This window comes from Crocodylus porosus, unplaced genomic scaffold (assembly GCF_001723895.1).
Source record: "Crocodylus porosus isolate Cpor-Errol unplaced genomic scaffold, CroPor_comp1, whole genome shotgun sequence".
Classification (NCBI taxonomy): domain Eukaryota; kingdom Metazoa; phylum Chordata; order Crocodylia; family Crocodylidae; genus Crocodylus; species Crocodylus porosus.
The window spans coordinates 9,459,704-9,480,995 of record NW_017728942.1 but is presented as its reverse complement, the minus strand read 5'-3'; the positions used below and the strand labels follow the sequence as shown (position 1 = coordinate 9,480,995).

At 44.8% G+C, this 21,292-nt stretch overlaps 1 protein-coding gene across 3 annotated transcripts in view; it reads left to right on the top strand.

Annotated features, from left to right (window-relative positions):
• The window catches only part of NKAIN4 (Sodium/potassium transporting ATPase interacting 4), a 73,335-nt gene that overhangs the window by 1,061 nt on the left and 50,982 nt on the right, over positions 1-21,292 (top strand). The gene's annotated exons all lie outside the window — the stretch shown is intronic.

The following is a 21,292-nucleotide window of genomic DNA, read 5'->3' as shown; positions in this document are numbered from 1 at the left end:
TCATATTGAGTGAGTTGTTGTAATGAGGGGGTATACATGATTGTATCGAACAAGTTATAATGGGGGGTCTCTTAAAGGAAGTCTGGCATGAAGTAAGGGGCACTGGAAGGGGACGAAAGGACCCGGTGTTGAGACACTGCAAGTTCTCCTAGCCCGGTGCAAGTTCAGAGAGGAGGAAACAAAGCCAGGCTGGACTGTGGCAGCCCCTGAAGCTGCAGCCCAGGGTCCCTCTCACATGGGTGCATTCGCCTTGGATGGACCGCGTTGCCTGCCCTGGCGAAAACTGAAACCCGAGGGTTTCACCCCTCCTGGTGAAGATGGGCAGCCACCCGGAGAGGCCAGACAGACACAGAATCGCAGACAAGGAGGGTGGAAGGGACCACGGGAGGTCACATCTAGTCCAACCCCCTGCTCAAAGCCGGACCAACTAGATCATCCCAGCCCAGGCTTTGTCTAACCCGGTCTTCAAAACCTGCAAGGATGGAGACCCCGCCACCTCTCTGAGTAGCCTGTTCAATGAGAGATCAGCTCTTTGATGCCCCCTCTCGGGTCACAGCTTTCGGTGCCATCTGCCCGCCTGTCAGCGTGGAGTGAGCTGTGATTAACAAAGCTCTGGTTGTTGATTGTCCCTGCGCCTGGCCTGTTTCTGGAGGTTCCCCTTCTTGTCCGTGGCTAATAGGCCCCAGGGTTTCCTTAGCCTTAAAAAGGAAATGCCCATTCTTCATTTAATTAAGCATTTTCCCCCCTCCTCCAAATTTGCCGCAACTGGGAGCATTGTCTGCAGACCTCTGGGAGGGAAGGAGCGGCTTTGGATTTAAGTTCTACAGCAAGTTAGTGCCAGCTGGGCATTTTGATGATGTTTCCTGTGGCAGTGCTGTATTTTCCACAGAGGGACATATTTAGAACAAAATCTCTCACTTAACGGGAGGGGAGAAAATAAAACCCGGGAAGCTGCTAGTTTTACAGTGTAATTCTTTGATCTAGAAATTAGCAGCCTGGAGCAGGGGGGGAGAGTGTCTATCATTTATTCTAGGGACAGAATAATCAAGGGACGTCTACGTAAGAGGCGCTGTGCGATCACAAAGTAAACGGGGGCCTTGTGCTCTTCGTGCCCGAGGATGGAGGGGTGTATTTCATCCTGGTGCAAGTTTAGTCTTATATTGAGTCGAGTGTGTCTTTAGTGGTGGGGCGATATCTCCCACGGGATAGCAGACAGAAACTGTCACCACGCTGCCATCCGCCTTGGAGCACGTCATTGTCTCTTAAATGCAGCAGTGCATCCGCCGGCGTTCAAAACATGCATTCCACATAGACTTTGCTTAAGCATGACATGCTGGAGCTGCCCTGGGTTTTGACAAGCGTGGGAGTTTTCTGGTATCCAGGAGACAGGGACAAAGGACCCCAAGCTTTTTCTCTCTCTCTTTAGGATCCTCCTGCCCTGGAAGAAAAGAATCAGATCTTGTTCATTCTTAAGCTAGTCTGGATGCCTCTGCCTTGGAGGTTTCCCATGGCACTTGCCTGGGGAAATGGGGAGAGATGCAAAAATGTAAAGGATGGGGGGTGGGCATTCCTGAAACTCGGTTGCCGGGAGGGTAGGACGCTGAGCTGGAGGCTAACTTCCCCGGAAGTGAGCAGGTGAACCAGTGAGATTGTTCCTGGTGCCTTTTTCGCTCTCCTTAGCTGCAGATTGTCCCATCATTTACAGATCAATACAGCCAAGTGACCCACCATTGAGATGCTCTTTGTGACCGAATCAATTAATGCCAAGCACAGAAGATCTCAGACCCAGATCACTGAGAAATTATAGTGACATGAACTTCCTTTGTTCTCCTCAGCTCTCTGCTCTGTTTCACTTGACACTTTGAACTCTCTGTATCCTGCCCTCTGTCTTTCCATACGCTGTGCTCGTTCCAATTAAAGCACTGGGGTGAAATCCTGGTTCTTCTCAATTCATCGTGAGTTTTGCCATTCAATACAGTGAGGTCAGAATGCCATCCCCATTTCTTCAAACTTCTAATTACAGGGCATTATTGTTTGGAGATGATGAAGTCTAATGCATGCCTTTCTAGTGCAATCACTGACTATCAGGAGGAAGAGAGAGAGAGAGAGATGTATGTATATGTATCAATGTGTGCATATATACATGTATAAATGTGTGTATACACATACACACACACACACACACACACACACACACACACGTGTGTATAAGCTTTTGATGGCTTACAGACATCATAGTAGTTCTTGTATGCAAGTAGCTGGACCACTGCCAGGTATATGCAGAAGTGCTCACAGATCCTGAGAGGTTCACAAATTGTAGCATAAATCCTATGCTGGTAAAAACATAATTCCTGAGTACATTAATCATTGCTCTGTGTTGTTCTCCTGATTAGAAAGTTTGTCATCCAACTGGGGAGCTGGAACAACAACATGGGAATTCAGTGACCAGCATCACAGCATGAATACCAAATAGCTCTCCAGCAACCCACAGGCTGCAAATCTTTTGCTCGGGCAAGCTTATGAGCATGTCTGGAGAAAATCAGGATCGAGTCATAGATGATTCTCTAATCAAAAGGGGGCTGTGTTTTTTAAAAATAACTTGACCAGCTCCACTTGTATCTGTCATCTGCCTAAGGTTTTCCAAATAAAGGGAATGACTTCTCTGCTCTTAGCCAGTATACTTGGGATATGGGGAGTTAACACTGCTCTTTTTCTCTTCCACCCAAGTGCGCGTAACTGGGCAACATTTTTCTGTTGCTCCATGTCCACCGCTATCCCCAGTGGAATTTAAGTACGTGCTTAAAATGAAGCACATGCTTAGGTAGGTTACTCTTCATCCATACAGGAGTACTTGGTGTGGTAGGTTCAGTCCGCAGCCCCTACTTCTAACTGAGGGAGGTACATTCAGCAGGTTATACATTGACAAATACCTCTAGCAGCATGATGTCTTGGACCTGTCAGGGGAAGGGCACACCAGACTTTCTAGTCCCCATCACTGTGCCAGTGAAGGGAAGGTTTGGTCCTAGAGTTGACAATGTTTCCTTTTGTTTCATACTGGGGTGTCTACACGTGCACAGTTACTGCGCAGTAACTTAGGTTACTGCACAGTAACCAAAAATTACTGTGCAATATGGGCGTGTGCCTACATGTGTGCACTCCTACTGTGCAGTAACTATGGTGACTTGCACTGACTTTGGTGTAAATTTGCTACCTGCATGATACAGATAGCAAATTTATGCCCAAGTAGTTACTACGCATGTGCAGATTCCCTACTGCACAGTAACCCTGTGTGTGTGGACTGACTTGGGACTAACTTTAATCCCAAGTCAGTCCACACACAACATTACTGTGCTGTAACGCCTGCACATGTAGGCACTGCCATAAAAATCACTTACCGTGCAGTAAGTTATTGCACGGTAAATGCACATGTAGACACGCCCACTATGCTGAGAAGTGTAAGAGTCCAATGGTGTGAATTAAGGATGAGAAGTGAAGAATTCAGATTTCTTCCTTAGCACCACTTTAATCCAGCTCCCTAAATTGTACCCCTTCCCGCCATGTTCCTGCGTGGGCATAGCACCATAAAGGAATTTTAAAGCAAAACCTAAGCAAGATGCTTCCCCAGCAAGGAAGCGTTACCCAGAGTCTACTCCTTTGGAAAGCACCAAAAAAACCTGTCCTATAGAAATTAAAGATGGACTCTCCCACCATAGGCTGTAACTTAGTATTTTTATAGAGGACACTCTCTCTAGGACTGCAAAGAATTGCAGGATTGGGTAAGTGAGTCCTGGCAAGAAGCCACAAAAAATTTCTGGGTCCCAGAGAGGAGGGTTGTTAAGGAACATATCCCTCTCTTTGCACCCAACAGGACATTTCCTGGAGCAATAAACTTTTGTCCATTTGAATTTATTGCAGGCTGACCAGGCGTGGAGAATTTCTCCCTCTCCCTGCACCCTGCTCCAGTAAATGAAGCATTATAGTTTCTTTCTTTTATTTTGTTTTTAATCAGTGCCTGGGTTGGGAGCTTGGATGCCAAGCTTGTGCCTGGAGACAATTTTACAGATAAGTTATAAATCCTTTAAAAATATGGGGTTCTTATGGAAAAAATGACAAACACTTCAAGGATGTAGCGAGTGAGGAGCCCAGGGATGGGGCTATGGATGGAGACCAGCCAAGAATAACTCTATACATTTATTTACTTATTTCCTCTCTCAGTATCTCCTTCCAACCCCTCCCTGTCAATGCCTTTTTAATCTCTTACAGAAGTGGGTAACCCATTCTGGAAGCTATTTGAAACCAATCTAGAGCTCTCCGTTATGACTCACGTGGCTCCGACTGTTTCCTCTCGGCAAAAGTTGATAAAATAACACACGGGGGTGGGGTGGGGAATGGTCACCTGGCAGATGGGACAGCGATGGGTGAAGGTAAGAGCAGAATCCGGCCACAAGAGGATGAATGAAGATATGTTATTTTTTATAAACTTACCTGCTTTAGGAAGAGGAAGCAAGTGGCCTCAAGGCTGATTTTTGAACTAAGTCCCCTCCGTGCCAATATTGGCAAAACCCTGTCCGTCTTTATGTATGGAGCTGCCCTAAACTTTGAGGAAATTCCAGCCAGCCTGTCTGCTGTAATCCATCCTCTCCTTGGGGCAAGGGCTGTATCTCTGACATCTTGCAGAGTCTCAAGCATGCTGTCTGTACTCGATAATCAAGACCTAGTCTCTGCTTGGCCCATGGGAGCGAACCGTCCCCTACCCCCTTGCACAGCCTGGTTAAGAGCTAAGCTGAATTATATATTCCCTACATGGGGCACCCCAAAGTGAGGGAGGGGCAAAGCTAGTCTTACCATGTGCTTGACTGCAGCCCAGAAAGCAATGCTAGTGCTGGGAGAGGGGACTGACATACTATACATACTTGGGGAGCGGGGGGTGCTGCAAGCTCCCACATAATTGCATAATTTCACAAATTGCATGTGCTAACAGAGTTGCACCTACAGTAGTTCAAACATAAGCAGGTACAAAAGCAAGCAGTTGTGTGACTGTTACCTTGTGCTTCCCAGTTTCTTTATCATCTTCACCTGTTGCCTTTCACCTTAAACTTAACCTGTCATCTCTGCAGGACAGGACCTTACTTACGGTGAGGCTTGGCAAAATTCAATAAAAATTGGTTTTGCTGGATTATGTCGGCATTTATTTTTAAGCATTTATTTAGATTTTTCTCCCTTTTAAGGTTTCAGGATTGCACAAAAGTAGGGATATGGGGGAGCAACCGGTTGTTTTTTTTTAATGAAAGATGCAACTACTGTAGGACTGCTATCAGCTAGGGTTGCCAACTCTGAATCTATCCTGGGGGGTTTCTGGAACGCCAGCACACCCGCGACAAGGGCCCTGCACATGCCCACATTTTTGCATATATCGGTTACGGATTATGGTGCGTATACATTTTAAAAACCCGTTGGACTTCTGTATAAATCAGATAATATTTATTTTAATGAATATCCTCCCATGTACCTCCCAGGTGACTCTCAGCAGTCTCCTGGAGATGTATATCTAATTCCTGGAGACTTCAGGGCAATCCTGGAGGGTTGGCAACCCTACCATCCACAATTATTAGCGATAGAAATATTTGCAAGTGTGTTTTGGAATCGCTGTTTACCAAGGGTTACCAATAAAAATCGAATCCTGCCAAACCTACTTATGATTGTACACCCTCTGTCACAATGTGCGCTTATCCATATTGGGAGTCACTAGGCAATGCAGCAGTACAATTAATCATGCAATTGATATAACGACCAGATTACACGCATTGTCTTCTGAACTGTGTAACGTTAAGGCTGTGCCAGGGCTGTGTCTGGACAAAACATTTCCATTGAACTGATTTCCATTGGCAATGTGGGCATTGGACTGAGGGAATATTTTGCAAACGGTCTGTGCCTTCCACAGATAATGGTGAGTTTTGCTTCTGTATACTGATCAAACATTTGGCTCCTACCCTGGGGGTCTTTAAGAGGAGGCTGGATGTACACCTTGCTGGGGTCGTTTGACCCCAGTACTCTTCCCTGCCATGGCAGGGGTCAGACTCGATGATCTGCTCAGGTCCCTTCCGACCCTAGAAACTATGAAACTATTTCCAAATTCCAGGCCCACCCCCTCAAAAAAATTAGCCAAATCTTTTGTGGATGGGGAAAAAAAACTCCATTATCTGAGCAGCTGTAGTTAGTAATGACTCGGCCAGAGCATTTCACTTCCAAATCTGGAGAGCAGCAAAATCGAAAGGTTTTTTCAAAGTCCAGCATCACCAGATCCGCAGTCCAGATCCATGCTTGCCATTGTGGTGGCCGATTTACAAGTGACTCCTAGGAATCACATGGCTTTGTGTTCTCCTCACAAACCCATTCAGAGGTTTCGGACCATGAATAAAATCTAGTAAGGTCCAACACAGTCAAACAGTTCCCTCATTCTTCTTTCCTATGGTAGTTTAGCACAAGGTCAATCTGGTTGTTTTGTGATCTTGTAAATATTAAATAGGTTGGAAGCCCAAAAAATGGAAAAGGATGCGCTGGACTACAGAGAGCCTTCTATGAAATAGCATTGTGATGTGGATTAATATGTGTTTGTATCATTGGTTTGCACAGTTGTTTTTCTTAATTGGATTTCATCCCAGATAATCCAAACAATAATGACTGTTATTTTACCAGATTGATAACTAAATCTAGAATTTCATTTGGGAATATTATGTATCCTGCAATTCAATCCACTCTTGGCACATTGCATTGCATAGCTTTGTTGAAATAAATGAAAAGCAGAACTTTCTGTTCACAAAAAATAGCCTCTTCAGACTCTAAAGCCCTTTTCTTGCTGTACTTGTAGTGGGTTGCTGGTTTGACTTTTATGGCAAAGAAGCCTCCTCCTATATGTCTTCTATTGCCACTGGGCTGTGATCTTTGGAGGTAAAACTTTAGAAGTATCTGTATTACTTTACTCTATCCCCTGCTCTCTCTAGCTGCCCTTTACTTAGAAGTAAAAAAGTAAAAAAAAACCCGAAATGTTCTCTATCTATCCACACACACCCAGACCCACAGCCACAGACCCACACCCACACTTATTGTCAAAATTTTCTGCATAAGAAAACCGTATTTTGCAAATGGCTCTGAGTTTTTGACACTACCAAAGCCACTAATTAGTCTGGGTATTGGAGGAAAGTTGCGGGTATGTTCTTGGGTTGGAAAGGAGAAGGGAGAAACACGTTTTTCTGTTGCTTGGTTTATCAGCTGGCTGGATTGATCTATTCCTTGTATAGTTATTTCTGGTATTATTTGCTGTTCAAAGCTAAAGAAAAAAATATAATATATATCAGCACATCAAAATAACAAAATAGATTTATATATCAATATATTTTCTCAGCATTCAAAATTCACTCATCGAGGCATCAACAAACCATAAGATTAGCTTAGGAATCATGAGATTTTAAAAATATTTAAATTCTGTGTAGTTTGGCCTTTTGCATTTTGAGTCTGTAACGGTTCAAGGTTTCCTCCACAACCATGAGAGCCAGAATCTTTTAAATTTTGTTTACAGGGAAAGCTGAGATCTTTTCTAGCAACGTAACCCCAGAGCTGGGACCTTCAGAAAAACACAGAATATCAGGAGACATAATCTATGCATGAATGCTGTAGCACTGTTTTCCTGCATTTTCACTGGCGTGGCTGAGAGCAAAGCCTGGTTCAAAACTTCCGTGAGAGCCGAAAGGGAATACAGGGATTTCTGGCAGTTATACTCCGAGTTTGGCAGTTTTAAATGTATATCTTTAAAGAACAAATAGCACAGCGCCAAGCACTCAGCTGGTGAAAATCAATACAACTTCTTCACGGACTGCTTCGGAGACAGATGTAAGCCAGTGACCGAGCCGGTGGCTGCGCAGGGAGGGCTCCATGCAGAAAGAAATGGAGAAGCTGCCCCTGCTCCCTCGTGCCCCCTTCTCCCAGATGCTGTTTCATGCCCCCAATTCCTGACACCTCTCTGCTGAAATGAGGAGGAGGAAGCTGTAGCCTCCGCCACCATCTGCCACTGCTTAATGAAATATAATGTGGGAATCAAGGTGCCAGATGGGCTCTGTCACCTGCTTGCAGCCGGCCCGCCTTCCCCAGCTTCCCCGGCCCCCTTGCACTGACCGCCCAGCTGAGCAGAAGAGTTCACCAGCTGCTCTCCTACCTGTCTGGGAGTGGGACTTCGCTGCTTCCTCCCTTTTTTTTCTCTCTCCCTCTCTCTCCCCAGGAATACCGTCTGGCCCCAAAGGCCGACTGCCCTGGGAGGTCTGGGCAGTGCCTCTGCGCTCTCCACCCACGCACCTCCCATTCTCAGAAACGTCGGGAGCATTGTGCTTTGCTTCATTTCTCCTGGCAGTGCGGACAACAGGCTGCTAGGGAGCCTGGGGCATGCCACCACCCAGCATACTAGCTTCATTGTGCCCCTAGGGCTGGAGCCACAGCCGAGACCTACTGCCCCTTATGCTGAACAAAGGAGACTCAGCATTGCCACAAAGGCTGCTCTTGATTCCCCAGACTTGAGGGACAACGCAGAGGTCGGCTTTACGCTGCCTGCCTGAGTAGGGTGCAGAGTCAGAGTCTCCCTAAGTAGGGTGCAGAGTTAAAGCAGGGGTCAGGGCTTTGGCCCTCTTGGCCCTCACACCCTTTCCTTGATTAAGTTACAGCAGTCTTCAAGAGCTCCCTATTCGCCTAAGTCCCCCAACCTGTTTGTTCCCAGTGTCTTTTGCTCCTGAGAAGCTAAGGCAAACTCTCTCCAATGAGGCAGAAATTTCACACCACTTCTCTGTCCAGCTGTGCTGTTGTTCAGCCGTGGAGATTCGTGATGGAGAGACCTGAATGCACCCAGTTTAAATCCTGGAAAACCCACCTTGCATCTATTTCTGGAACATGCCACCATCTCCACCTCAACTTAGGTCATGAACAAGCAGCGAGGAGGAAGAGGAGGACCCGCCCAACCTTTTCTAGTAACAGTTTTTCAGGGACTTGAGCAGGGCAGAATAGGATCACACTTAGGTGCCTATACCATTTAGGTGCCTAGTAAATGGAGTAAGATCAGTCTCTACGTGTTTAGTAGGATCTGTCTTTGGGGGACAGTACCACATCCTATGTGTTGTGGCTGATGCTTTGGCTAAAGTCTTGAAGCTGGTGAAATATCCACTAGCTAGATTATTTCCTGGATGCACAATCCATTTGCGATGCCTCATCTATAAGCACCATTTCAGCTGTACAGGGAAGGTGAGGTAGAGGACGCTAAAGAAAGGGACGGTATTTTATTACCTACAAGGAACTTATAAAATATTGAGCGTAACCTTGCGTAGACGGCTGTCTCGGGGGCATTGGTTCATCTGCCAGGCATAAACTGCTCCCAGCAATTAACACTTTGTCACTGTCTATCTGTTGCTCCAATTGGTGTTACCTACTGGACCATAATAGTCGTGGTCTTATCACCAAGGAGGTGGACAAATTTGGAGCTCACTGGGGACCCTAATTCCCCATCTATTTGGTTCTATCCTTATGCATCATAATTTCTGTGATACCACAATAATGGTATTGCCATATTTAATAGGAATAGCTTTCTTCTCTGGCCAGGCCATTAATAGGGAACCTACTGAGTTCAGCTCTCGTCTATATGCACAGGACTTTCTGCTGCTTGACGTTCACCAGGTGCCAGTCATCCTATGAAAACATGACCTCCAGGTTTTTCCTGCTGGTTTTCCTTATCCCACTGTTTTTCAAGATGCAGCCCTTCAAAGGCATCTAGGTGCCAGACTTCCTATGATGGAGTCTATGACTTTCCCTGGCCTCTTACTGGAGGGATCAATCCTGCATAAGGAAACAGAAAACCCCCACTCAGGCCTGGCTACCAAGCAGATCTGGGGGCTGTTGGAAGGCACCCGTCCTGCTCTGCCACCATGCAGCAGGGAATGACAATTCATGCAATTCTCTGTTTTTGTAGTACACGGCATTCCTGCGGCCATCCACGTATCCCAGTTCCTTGAGTATTCAGATTATCCAAACTCCTGGTTATCAGAGAGGTTGCTTAAGAAGCGCAGTTCAGGGAGTGAAGCTCTGTATGGCTGGCGCTTTACTAATTATTTCAAACACACTTGTTTCCATTTGGACTTTTCTGCCTGTGGGTATAAGTGAAAAGTGGGGCATTGGAGAGGTTGGGGACATGATTGCAATGCTTAAAGTAGAGATGCGGAGTTGCATAAGGGCAATTTTTGTTACTCGTGTCACTTCTCTGGTTGCGGGGTTACCAGCCCCCTTTTTCTAAGGAGCAGTTGGCTCCCCATGCAACATGGGAGGTAAGAACCTGCCCAGAATATTTTCTCAGCTGCTCACTTTTTTCGACTCCACACAGCTATTGAGCTGGCGCGCTGACCTGATTTCTTCAATTAAGACACATGACCTGAAATAGCCATTTATCTGCATTTTTCCCCCCCCTTCTCTTCCAACCAATCGGAATACCTAATAGGGAGGGGTTTATTCCCTTTAATGTTGATCTGTTGACCCTGCACTAGATCTGGCTGGTGGGGCAAAGGGGAGTGGGCAGAGTTGTCCTGGAACAATACATTGTGATTCACAGAATATACCCAAGTCCTTTACAACAGCGTTTCTTGCCTCTGAAAGGGGAGAGTTGCAGCTACTCCGTGCCTCTTACATGAGTTCCCATTTCTGCCTGAGTTGTTCAGTTTTCTCACTTGGGAAGAGTCCTAGTGAAACCCAAGTATCTCGGCACCTTCAGCTCCAGAGGTCAGCAGCTATTAACTGGGCATGGCAGAGGGCATTGTCCGTGTTTGGGGAATACACCCGCCCAACAGGGTCTTTAAACAAACCTCATGCCCGGCAACATCAGATGCAATTCTCCCTGGAGTCAGTGGGAGTTGCAATTGAATTTGGCCTCACCTCTGTATGTCTCTTATGTCAGAGTAATACTGATGTCATTTGTCCTGTACTTTAGGTCAGGGTTTTGCAAATTAGTGTCTGCAAGCCTCTTGCGGTATGCAGGGAACATTGGGCAGTTGCATGAAGAAGCAATGGGAAAGTAGAAGGGAAAGGTGAAATATGAATGTGCGAAAGGGGAAAAAAGAAATAATAAAGAACAACTCGCCCACCTCCCGTAGGCTAGTGGAGAGGTCGCAGCGTGGCTGCAGTAACCTGGCGTTGCACTATCGGCAATGGAGAATCCCAGGTGTACAGGGCAGTATAACAGATGGGGGCGCGCAATCCCAAACCGTTTGAGAACTGCTGCTTTAGGCAATGGCACTTCATGCCTACTACACATGATTTGCCATGCATGGCTTCTCTTCCTATTTATTTTAATTAGCCTTCAGCATTGGGGTTGGGAGTGAATATTAAATACCATTAGTTCCAACACAGTATTGTCTGTCTTGTATTTCTGCTTCCTGTGGTGGGTTTGATGGTGGGGAATAGTGAGTTATGCTCTGTAAATACTGAAACTAATCCCCTGGGGGCAGGGACCGTGTTTTTTGTTGTGTAGTTATCCAGTGTCGCCTGCACTGAGGCTGAGCTCTAGAGGCTACGGGAATACAGGCTGCAAGCTCCTGGCTGGGCCAGAGGCTGAGTTTGCATTGGTTTTATGTGTGTATGTAGCTGTTGGGTGGGCTGAAACAGTGCATGGAACCACATTAAGGAAGACGGGAACAGCAGGCTGTTCCCTGCAGAGAGACCGCCTCCATTCTCTCCCTGTTTGTCCCTTATCTGGGACTTGGAAGATTTGGGGGGTCCCCTACCTGACCTTTGCTTCAGCTGTGTGCTGGGCTGCTGTAGAAAGATGGGAGTGTTCTGCATTCACTTACTGGTCTATATTTTGGTCAATAGTTGCTAATAAAGAAAGAACAGCAGCGGATACATTCACACAGGCTATTTAGTCTGCACTTGTGCAGAAGGAGATGGGTGTTTTAGCAGGCTCAGAGACTGAGGAAAGATGATATGAGTCACTTGTGTTCACTTGCTGCTGGTAGCATTGTCTCTTTTTTTCATTTGCACCAAGAGGCCTCCAGTGCAACTAGCTAATGCACTCCAGAAAGTGCTTGCTCTCTGTCCCAGAGCCCGTGCATGGATTATGCATATGCCTTGGCAGGGTGCCCCAACCACAAGCTGCCACCTGCATGCACCAGACCTAGAAGTGTGATGATGAAGATACTCCAGGACATCCCCAATGGCTGCCCTCAAATATGCTGGACAGACAGGACTTGATTGTCCAGCAAGGGACATCACTAGAATGGCTTCACCATCACGTTTCTGGGCCTGGGTCCCATAAGCAGGAGTGGGTGGGCACGGGCAGGACATGCTTGCATTGTTGCTGGCGGTGCAGTCCTAGCCCGACCGAGCAGAGAACTGAACCCACATCTTCAAGCTTCCAGGTCAATGTGTGAGCCACAAGAACATCCTCTAGTTTTCCTGTACCTTTGAAAAGTCCTGTGTGATCTCTAACGCCTTTGGCCAGAACTGAAACTGTACTCTTGGCTCATTTGGAAAGGTCACGATTTTTTCATTCTGTCTTACTGCCAACAAAAATTAAAGAGACATTGGTCATATATTGCACACCACAAAACCACAAACACCGGTTGCTTTTTCCTTCTTGTATCTATACTTTTCCTTTGGACGTGTAGGAACATCTCTTCGCGTGTCTCAGAAGCATGCAAGACAGCTCATTGCTGAAAACATACAGCAATGTGTCTGCCCAAGGGCTTCAGATGAGGACCAGGGGTCCTTGCTGTCAGTTGAAAACAGCACAAATGGGGAAGTTAGATATAAGAACTTACATGAGCACGGAGATTGTCAGGGCTGCCCCAGAAATAGCTTAAAGCTAAGTTGTGCGGTGTCCTGGAATAACAGATAGCGTGATACAAAGAGCCCCTGGTACTCCGTCAGACATTCGAGGTGATGTCCTCAGGTCTTTGATGGCTATGTTACCACTGCTGGAAACTCTTCCACTGCTAAATATATAGCCATGCAATAAAGGATCTGTAATCTGTGAACTGGGATTGAATGAATACTTGAGTGAATCATTTAAGGTACAATGCATTTCTGAAGCTGCTTCAGTTGCAGCACATGGGAGGGGAAGAAAATTGGTTTGCAGATTACTTACCTAAAGAATACTTTCCTTGCATGAGAAGTAACCCAAATTTAATTTGTGCTAAATTCTCTTGTGGCGGAGATTCTTGTAGTAGCCATTATAATTGTCTCTCAATCTGCACCTCGGAGCAATGCCCTACAGATGCAAAGAGATCCAGATGAATTTCATTTCTTGATGGTTAGATATCTAATAGATTTTCTGTAAAAGCAGGGAAGGCCTGTTCTGGGGTATTCAGTAGCTCATGGGGTCAGTTAAGGGATAGAAGACTTGCCGTAGCTTGGCAAGGACATTGGTCCCATTCTAGCCCCACTGGGCATGTCTACACGTGCCCATTTACTGTGCAGTAACCAAAATTACTGCACTGTACAAGCGTGCGTCTACACATGCACATCCATACTCTGCAGTACATATGGCAACTTACACCAACTTGAGCATAAATTTGATACCTGCATCATGCAGGTATCAAATTGACACCCGATTAGTTACTGCACAGTAACTCACGTGTAGTCACCTTGCTGCACAGTAACACTGTGTGTGTGTCTTGGCTTGGGACAAACTTGAGTCCCAAGTCAGTCCACACACAACATTAATGCACTTTAATGCCTGAATGTGTAGACTCTGGCCTATTCCCGCTTACTGTGCAGTAGGTTACTGTGCAGGAAATTTAAGCCAGTGTAAATGCATGTGTAGACAATCATGCCCACTGGTACTTACCCAAAGTTACTGCCTGATGGGACTTTGTTGGGTAAGGTGATAAGGTGGTGCTTTCCAGCCTATCTACTATAAGGAAAGTCAGACTAGCATGACTTGGCTGATGCCGTTACACTAGGACAATGGTTCTCAACCTTCTTAGTCTCAACACACCCCTTGTAAAATGTCAGCTCTTAGTTCTCACACCTTTTTGGGCTAAGGAAAAAAATAATAGATGGATTCTGCTACAAAGAACTCCAAAAGATCACAACAGATCAGCATGCTTTCGACACTAAGGATTCCTATTTGCATTCTCTGGGTTCAATCTTGTGAATCATGTCTGCACACCTGACAGTGTTAACATTGCATGGTATCCTGCAGCACCCTTGAAAGGACCTCAAGGCACTGCAGGGTGCCATGGCACCTTGGTAGAAAATCTCTATACTAGGGCAAACCCTGCTTGAGGTCAGGGAATCATGGAAAATTAGGGTTGGGAGGGACCTTAGGAGGTCAGCTAATCCAACCCCTTGCTCAAAGCAGGACCGTTCCCAGCCACGGCTGTGAGTTGTTCTGGCTCAAAGCAGGTCTCACACAAGCGGAGCTCACTTCAGTACATTACCAGCTTGCGCTGCACCAGGACAGTAGGTAAACGTAGTTAAAGCTGAATCTGTGAACAGATCCCAGCATGTCAGAAAATCAGCATTGTTAGGGAAACCTGGCTGGCAAATTTGGAGTGGAGCGAGGCTGAGATCTGACTAGCCATAGCAATTGAGTTATCTTCTCACCTCTAGAAGTGAGCTCTGGCACTGTAGGAAGCTTGTTTAATCCAGGCTAACGTGATGTCCTGCTCTGGTGACTAGGTTTAGTTTAAGACTTGATGAGGCTGTTGCTGCCCCTGAGATAACCCAGGTCCTGCTGCCTGACCTATGCTTTTCGCACAAGGGTTGTGGATTCAGTCCCTGCAGATAACCTCTCCAGGGTCACCGTTACGCTGGTGCTGCGGTTGCCCATGCCGTAGCTGTTGGGTGGACAGAGGACTTAGTTCTCTAGAGCTGCCTTGATGGTGTCCTACCACAGGCACCAAGTTTAAAAAAAAGAGTAAGGAAAACCCAGTTTCACTCTTGAATAAAACATGAGCCGTTGAGGAGCTGCCGACTGAAGAGGGGCAGGGCGAAGCAGAGCAAGGACACCGACCCAGAAATGAAGTGAACGCAAACACGATGTGAATGAGGGCGCTCGGGAAGGGCTTGACAAGCGTGGGACATGCATGGAAACTTAATTGGAGAAGGAGTTGGTTGAAGGCCAAAAATGTATACAATAAAACATAGAAACTAGATTAGACTGTTGAAAGGCCCCTGGAAATCAAAACAAATTGAGTAGCTCTGTGAAAGAGATAAATTATGCTTATAAGGTAAACAATAGCCGAGTGACACCGTATAAATAGTTACATATAATAACGCTACTGTGTGTCTCAGCTCCGCTAATTGGGAGGCTGGGCAGCATCAGATGGATGCTGCATTGCACATTTTTCACTTATAATGAGGAAGAATTTCCCCCCTTTTTAATCTCCTCTCCACCCATCAACCCTATTTAATGTTGAATTAAAAAAGCCCATCTCTGCTCCACTTTCCCACAACAAATTCATCATGGGAGGAACTCCATTAAAAGAGAGAGGTCGAAACATATAGAGAATGTCTTGTTGCGTGCTCTTAACTTTGTATAAATATTATCAAGTAAAATAATGCCAGCAGAAGTATTGCCTGAATAAGATGTGTCCATATGGGCACTTGTTCAGGTACAACGTTGTCCCTTTCCAAATCTGGCAAAGAAATGTGTTCTTTTTTTAAAAAAAAAATTAAAAAATTTAATTGAACTGCTATTTGCAATGCTGTAAAGTACTGAACAAACATACAAAAAACCAGAAAGTAAAAACATAGGTTTCATTTTGGTTTGAAATGCAAAAACCAAATGGCATCCATTGCCAAAAGTCAACTAACTGTGATTTAATAACAATTAAAATAAGAAATTATTTCAGTGCTGTCCTCCAGAGTGCTTGCAGCCTTTCCCAGCTGCAAATATCACCTGCAGATGGAGTAAGTGTATTCCATTATCTGAATCATGAACATAAATGTGGAATAATACTGAACCCCAAATAGACCGCTCTGGAGCCCAGTCTTTGTGTCCTTCACATTTGACAGGAAACCATTGCTACATACTCTTTGAGTGTAGTTTTTCCAATCAGTTGTATGCATCTTACAGGAATTTCCTTTAAACCAAGCTTCCCCTGCTTGCTCATGAGCGTGTCACGAGAGGCCTTACTAAACATACGACACATCCCATCGAGAGCTTCTCTTCTGTTCAAACACCTGTTATCCTGTCACCATTGCAAATTAGGTTGATGTGACGTATTTTCTTTATAAGTCCAAGTTGGCATCTTCTAGGTGCTTACAAATAGACTATTTTATTGTTTGTTCCGGTCATCTTCCAAGACCTGAAGTTAGGTGGGCTGGTCTATAATTCCCTGGGACCTCTTTTACCTTTTTTTTTTTAAAGCAGGTGCTATGTTTGCCCTTCTCTGGTCTTCTTCTCGCACACGGATCCTCCATGAGTTCTCCGAGATAACTGCGAAACAGGACTGAGATTGTTTCAGGGAGTTTGCGAAGTGCTCTACAATGAATTTCATTAAGCCCAACCAATTTAAAAACATCTAATTTATCTAAGTAGTCGCTAATCTGTTCTTCTGCTATTCTCTCACCTTAGTTCTTTAACATGTTGCTGTTGATGCTAATTGTGTTAGCCACCCAACACCACGCTCTTTTAGGAAATGCCAAAGTAGAAAAAAAAAGTAAAGTCTTTGGCCTTCTCAGTATCCACTGGTATTGGCTGACCCTCCCCATCAGGTAGTGGACTGCTTTTTTCTCTGGTTTGGCTCTTCCTATAGACTGATTTCATGTTTCCTCTTGCTAAGTTGTGTCTCATTTGAGGCTTTGGCCTTCCTGATTTTTGTCCCTGCATGGTCATGATGTTCTTTTATACTTGTGCTTAGTCATTTAATGTAGTTTCCACTCTTCTGCATGATTTCTTCAGATCATGCGACAACTCGCAATTTAGTCAAGCTGGTCTTTCCCTGCACTTCCTGACTTGCTTAGTGCTGGTGTCCTTAAAATCCTTTCTTTTTTTTCTTTCCTGTTTCTCGTACTTTCCCGCCAAGTGAGTTCATTGTAGGATGCTTTCTTGAAGTCCATTATCGTCATTTTTATATATTATACAGAATGCATCCACATTTTCTTGTTTATATTAACCTACAAAAGAGAAAGAGGCCAATTATGCCTTGTTCCGGCAGGGTGCGTCTTCACAAAAAGAAACCAATGAGCTGGGCAGGATCCAAACACCTTGCAGGAACTTCCTGGGAAAATAATCTTTATTAGGGGCTTGAAAACCCCTGGATAGGGAATGTCTGATGGGAACGTGCGTGTAATCACTGAGAATCAGTGTTACAGCTTTATTCCCTCTCTCCAGATGCTCTGGGATACAAAACTGGCGTTGCTTTCTGAATGGATCGGAAAACCTAAAAATCCTCAGTTTACATTTCTGGTGGTAGGGGAAAGAGGCTAGGTTTGTTACCTGTAATTACTGAGCAATTAATCAATTATTCAACTGCAATTGATCTTTTCTTCTCATAGAGCAATCAGAAGAGAAAAATCAATGGGGACTGTTTTATTTTGTAGCCACTTTATAGCAGGGAAGTTTTGTTTTTATGGGTACACACAAAATGGACTATGACTGTTGGGAGCTCCCAGAATTGCTGCCTCTGTAAACAAGCTGACAGTCCCTCTTTTTAACAAAATATGTGTTTTTCTTCTTAGTCACCCTTAAACTCCTCCTTGTCAAACTCATCATACTGGAACGAAAAACTGAATTGTAAAGCACCTCTTATTGCTAATGCTGTATTTTTTCTGCCAATGCCTATTATTTGTCATGCACTTCTAGCCTAATTGAAAGCTAGGAGGATTACTAGGAGATAGAGCTGGTCATTTTATTTTCCACTGAAGTTCATTGTTGTCATGTTAAATAAAAAATGTTTTTTAATACCATATGATTCATAGGGGGGGAAAAAATATTTGACTCTTTCTATTTTTTTCCTAAATGTTTTCATGTTAAGGGGTTTTTCCACCCTTTTCCACTGGAAATTAAAATAGGGAGCCCCAACCCTTCCAAAAGTGTCTCTCAAATGAAAATTATTTTTAAAATTTCAACAATAAATAAAGAAACACGCAAATAACTAAATAAAAACTCTCAGAAAATGTTGTGCAAACTTCAAAAACCCCATCAAAATCTGACTTTCTCATACTAGTTTTGGTAGTTAGCTTCACTTGGGATTTTTTCAGTGAGATGTTTTATTCAATAGGAAATATTGGTTCCCTAAAACTAGAAGTTGTCACAGAAATATTCCTGTTGACAAAGCTTTGGTGAGAGAAGGTTTCTGAGCACCTGCTTTTGAATGTCGGCTCAAGACACATGCACAGGGAAGGCCCTCCCCTGAAATGCCGTAGACCCAGGTTCAAGTCCCTGTGCCAAGTGGATATTTATGCTATCTGGAACAGCTCCAGCAGGAGAGACTGAGCGACATCTGTGCCCAGAGGCTCACAATTACAGCACTCACCTGAGATGTCGCGGAAAGAGAGTGAAAGGGCCCGAATCGGGATGCCTGCATGCTGGTCATGAGTTATGGAGGGGTATGTGTGCGTGAGCTTCAAAGGGCTAAAGGCTTCAAAAGGCACAGCAGCTATATTTATATTTAGCCCTGATACTGAAATAGGAAAAAATCTGATATCTCACAAATTTTTGCAGGATACTATGTATGTATGTATGTATGTATGTATGTATATGTGTGTATATACATATATATTTGTAAGCAGTTTCCTGCCCATCTGTCTGGACACTTTATAGTGAAGCGTCTCCACCTTGGAGACTTATTCCTATATAAATGCAAAAAACCCAGGTGTCCTGTTGGTATCTGTATTTTTAAATCAAGTCAAGCTCCTATCTAACCTGCAAATGTTCTGTATGCCGCTAAAGGGAAAGATCCCCTGGGTTAAATTTGATATATAAACCTGAAGGCTCCTGCAGTACTTGCTCATCTGTTCTGCAGTGAGCTTCCAGCTGTTTATTAAGCTTCCAGTTGCAACCCGCTAGCACGAAGGGAAATATAAGATTAATAGCTGACGTGTGCAGCAGTGGGGTGGCTGGCAGGTGAACTGACTCTGCGTTCCTTACCAGGTGTTACTGGGATTTGGGGTAAATCATCTCTCCTGGACAGCTAAAGATCGCTGTCCAAAGCCAAAGATGGGGGAGGCAGGAGCACAGCTCTTGGCTGAGTTTGCCGTCCCAGTTTAGGACTGTGATAGAGGAGTTGAGGACGAAGGAGCTCAAATAGTAGGGTCATAGCAGAAGGTTGGCAGCCAAAAACGCCAGATCTTTGAGCCCAAATCATTCACAGGCATTTTACTATCTCCCAAATGCTGATTTAAAAACAAGGAAACTATGTAAAAATACTTTAAATTCATTCCTTTGAGACATTAAAGAATATTTTATGACAGTAACCTCAGCCTGCCATTATAACCTATTCAAAGTAGAACGATTGTTATCCCCTCTCTTAAAACAGGGAAACAGGTCATAACTTACCCAGTGTTATGGAGCAAATGAGGAACAGGTTGGAAGAGAACCCAGGAGTCTTGATAATACTTAATATAATGCATCATACTCCCTCCCCAAGCCATACTGGCAGCCCCTGGAGTCCCACGCTGGCAGTGAAGCAGAGCTCAGCTGTGCCATTGGACATGAAGTGAGTGGATCATGTCCTCTGTCCCTCTCCCCTTGTTGGCTCTGTATATTCACAGCTTTTTCACATCATCTGTAAAGGCAAGGGAAAGGTTTCAAAGGGACGGGAAGAATCTGGCAGCTTTGGAGCCTGTTTCCTATAAAATGACAATAAAAGTTTAGGAACGAGAGGAGTCTGAAAGGGAAAAACCTGCGCCTCCAGCTGAGACATTAGAGCGAATATCCACAGTTCAAACCACTGCCTTACATGGCAAAAGACGAGATAGCTGCTTTCGCCAGCACAAGTTTTCTCCTCCCATCTCATTTGCCAGGATGTCTTCCGGCCACACTAATCCTCCCACTGCCTTTTGTAGAGCCTAAGACTTCTCTTCTCTTACTTTAGGGTTTGTGTTATACGGTCTGCATTTCCAAACCAGTGAGATGCTTCTGAGGAAAGAGAGGTGTATAATGGTTTTACTAACCAGGATGGGGCACGTTTAGGCTACTTTTTGCCAGAAGTAGGTACTTTGGGGAAATGTCATGCTGGCAGCCTTAGGCCTTGATGCTGTTCCCAGAAAATGAGATAATAAGTGCTATGAAGAAGTCCCAGACAGACAGATCTTCCTGCCTGGCACGTTCAGATACCGGCACTGACAATAGCAAATAAAACCCTGGCTCAAATACTAGCACTCCCCACAAATGATGACAGGGTAAAAGGACCAGCCAGAGGTATAAAGCAACTTCATTTCTCTCTGACTTCTCACCTAAAAACGATACCCTGAGTTGAGCTATCCGATTCTAAGGCAGAAAATAAAAAAGACTGCACTGGCAAGAGATCAACAAATTGATAGACTCGCCTTCAGGTTGTATTACATATAGCGCCTCTCCTGTTGCTTTGCAATACAATGTCTGCAGCCTGGACAACTGTTAAAAAACGATGGCTCATGCCTTCCGAATAATGACGTTGAATTAAAAAAGCACAAGTTTTATTTTAAGGATCACTAATACATTTTGGGTTCTTCTTGTTTATCGTCTGGTTCCCAAGTTTGTATGAAGCACGTGTCATATTTTCAAGCTTTTCTCCACAATTTTGAAATCCAGAAACATTTTTTTTTTTTAAATTAAAACTGAGATGCTCATATAATCCCATGTCTCCAGGAGTTAAAGCATCATGGAAAGCAACACCTATTGCAATGCAATGAAATCATGAGCGTTAACAACTCTGTGTGTACACAAGTGTGTGTGCATACATGTGTAAATTGGTGGCATGGCATAAGGTTACTGGATAGGTCTTCACTCGGCAGCTAATCTGGGCTTTTACTTGGGTGTTTCCTATTGTACAGCTCAGGTGGAGGTAGGTCAGCTCCTCATTTTGGCTTCAACCTGTACTGGTTCCCACCCTTTCTCCAGCCAGTACCATCACACACTTTCCCCTGCATGCCTAGGACAGACCAGCTCCCCCACCATCTGCGGCAGCTCAGCGTGCTGTGAGATGTGACCCCAGATGTCCTAGCAACAGGCGAGTGCAGCAGCATTAAGGACACAGCACCTGTATCTACGATGTCTCTATATCACACTTGGCAGCCCTGCTGAGAAGTGCATGCAGCCCACCCATCCCCACTCACCTCTTCC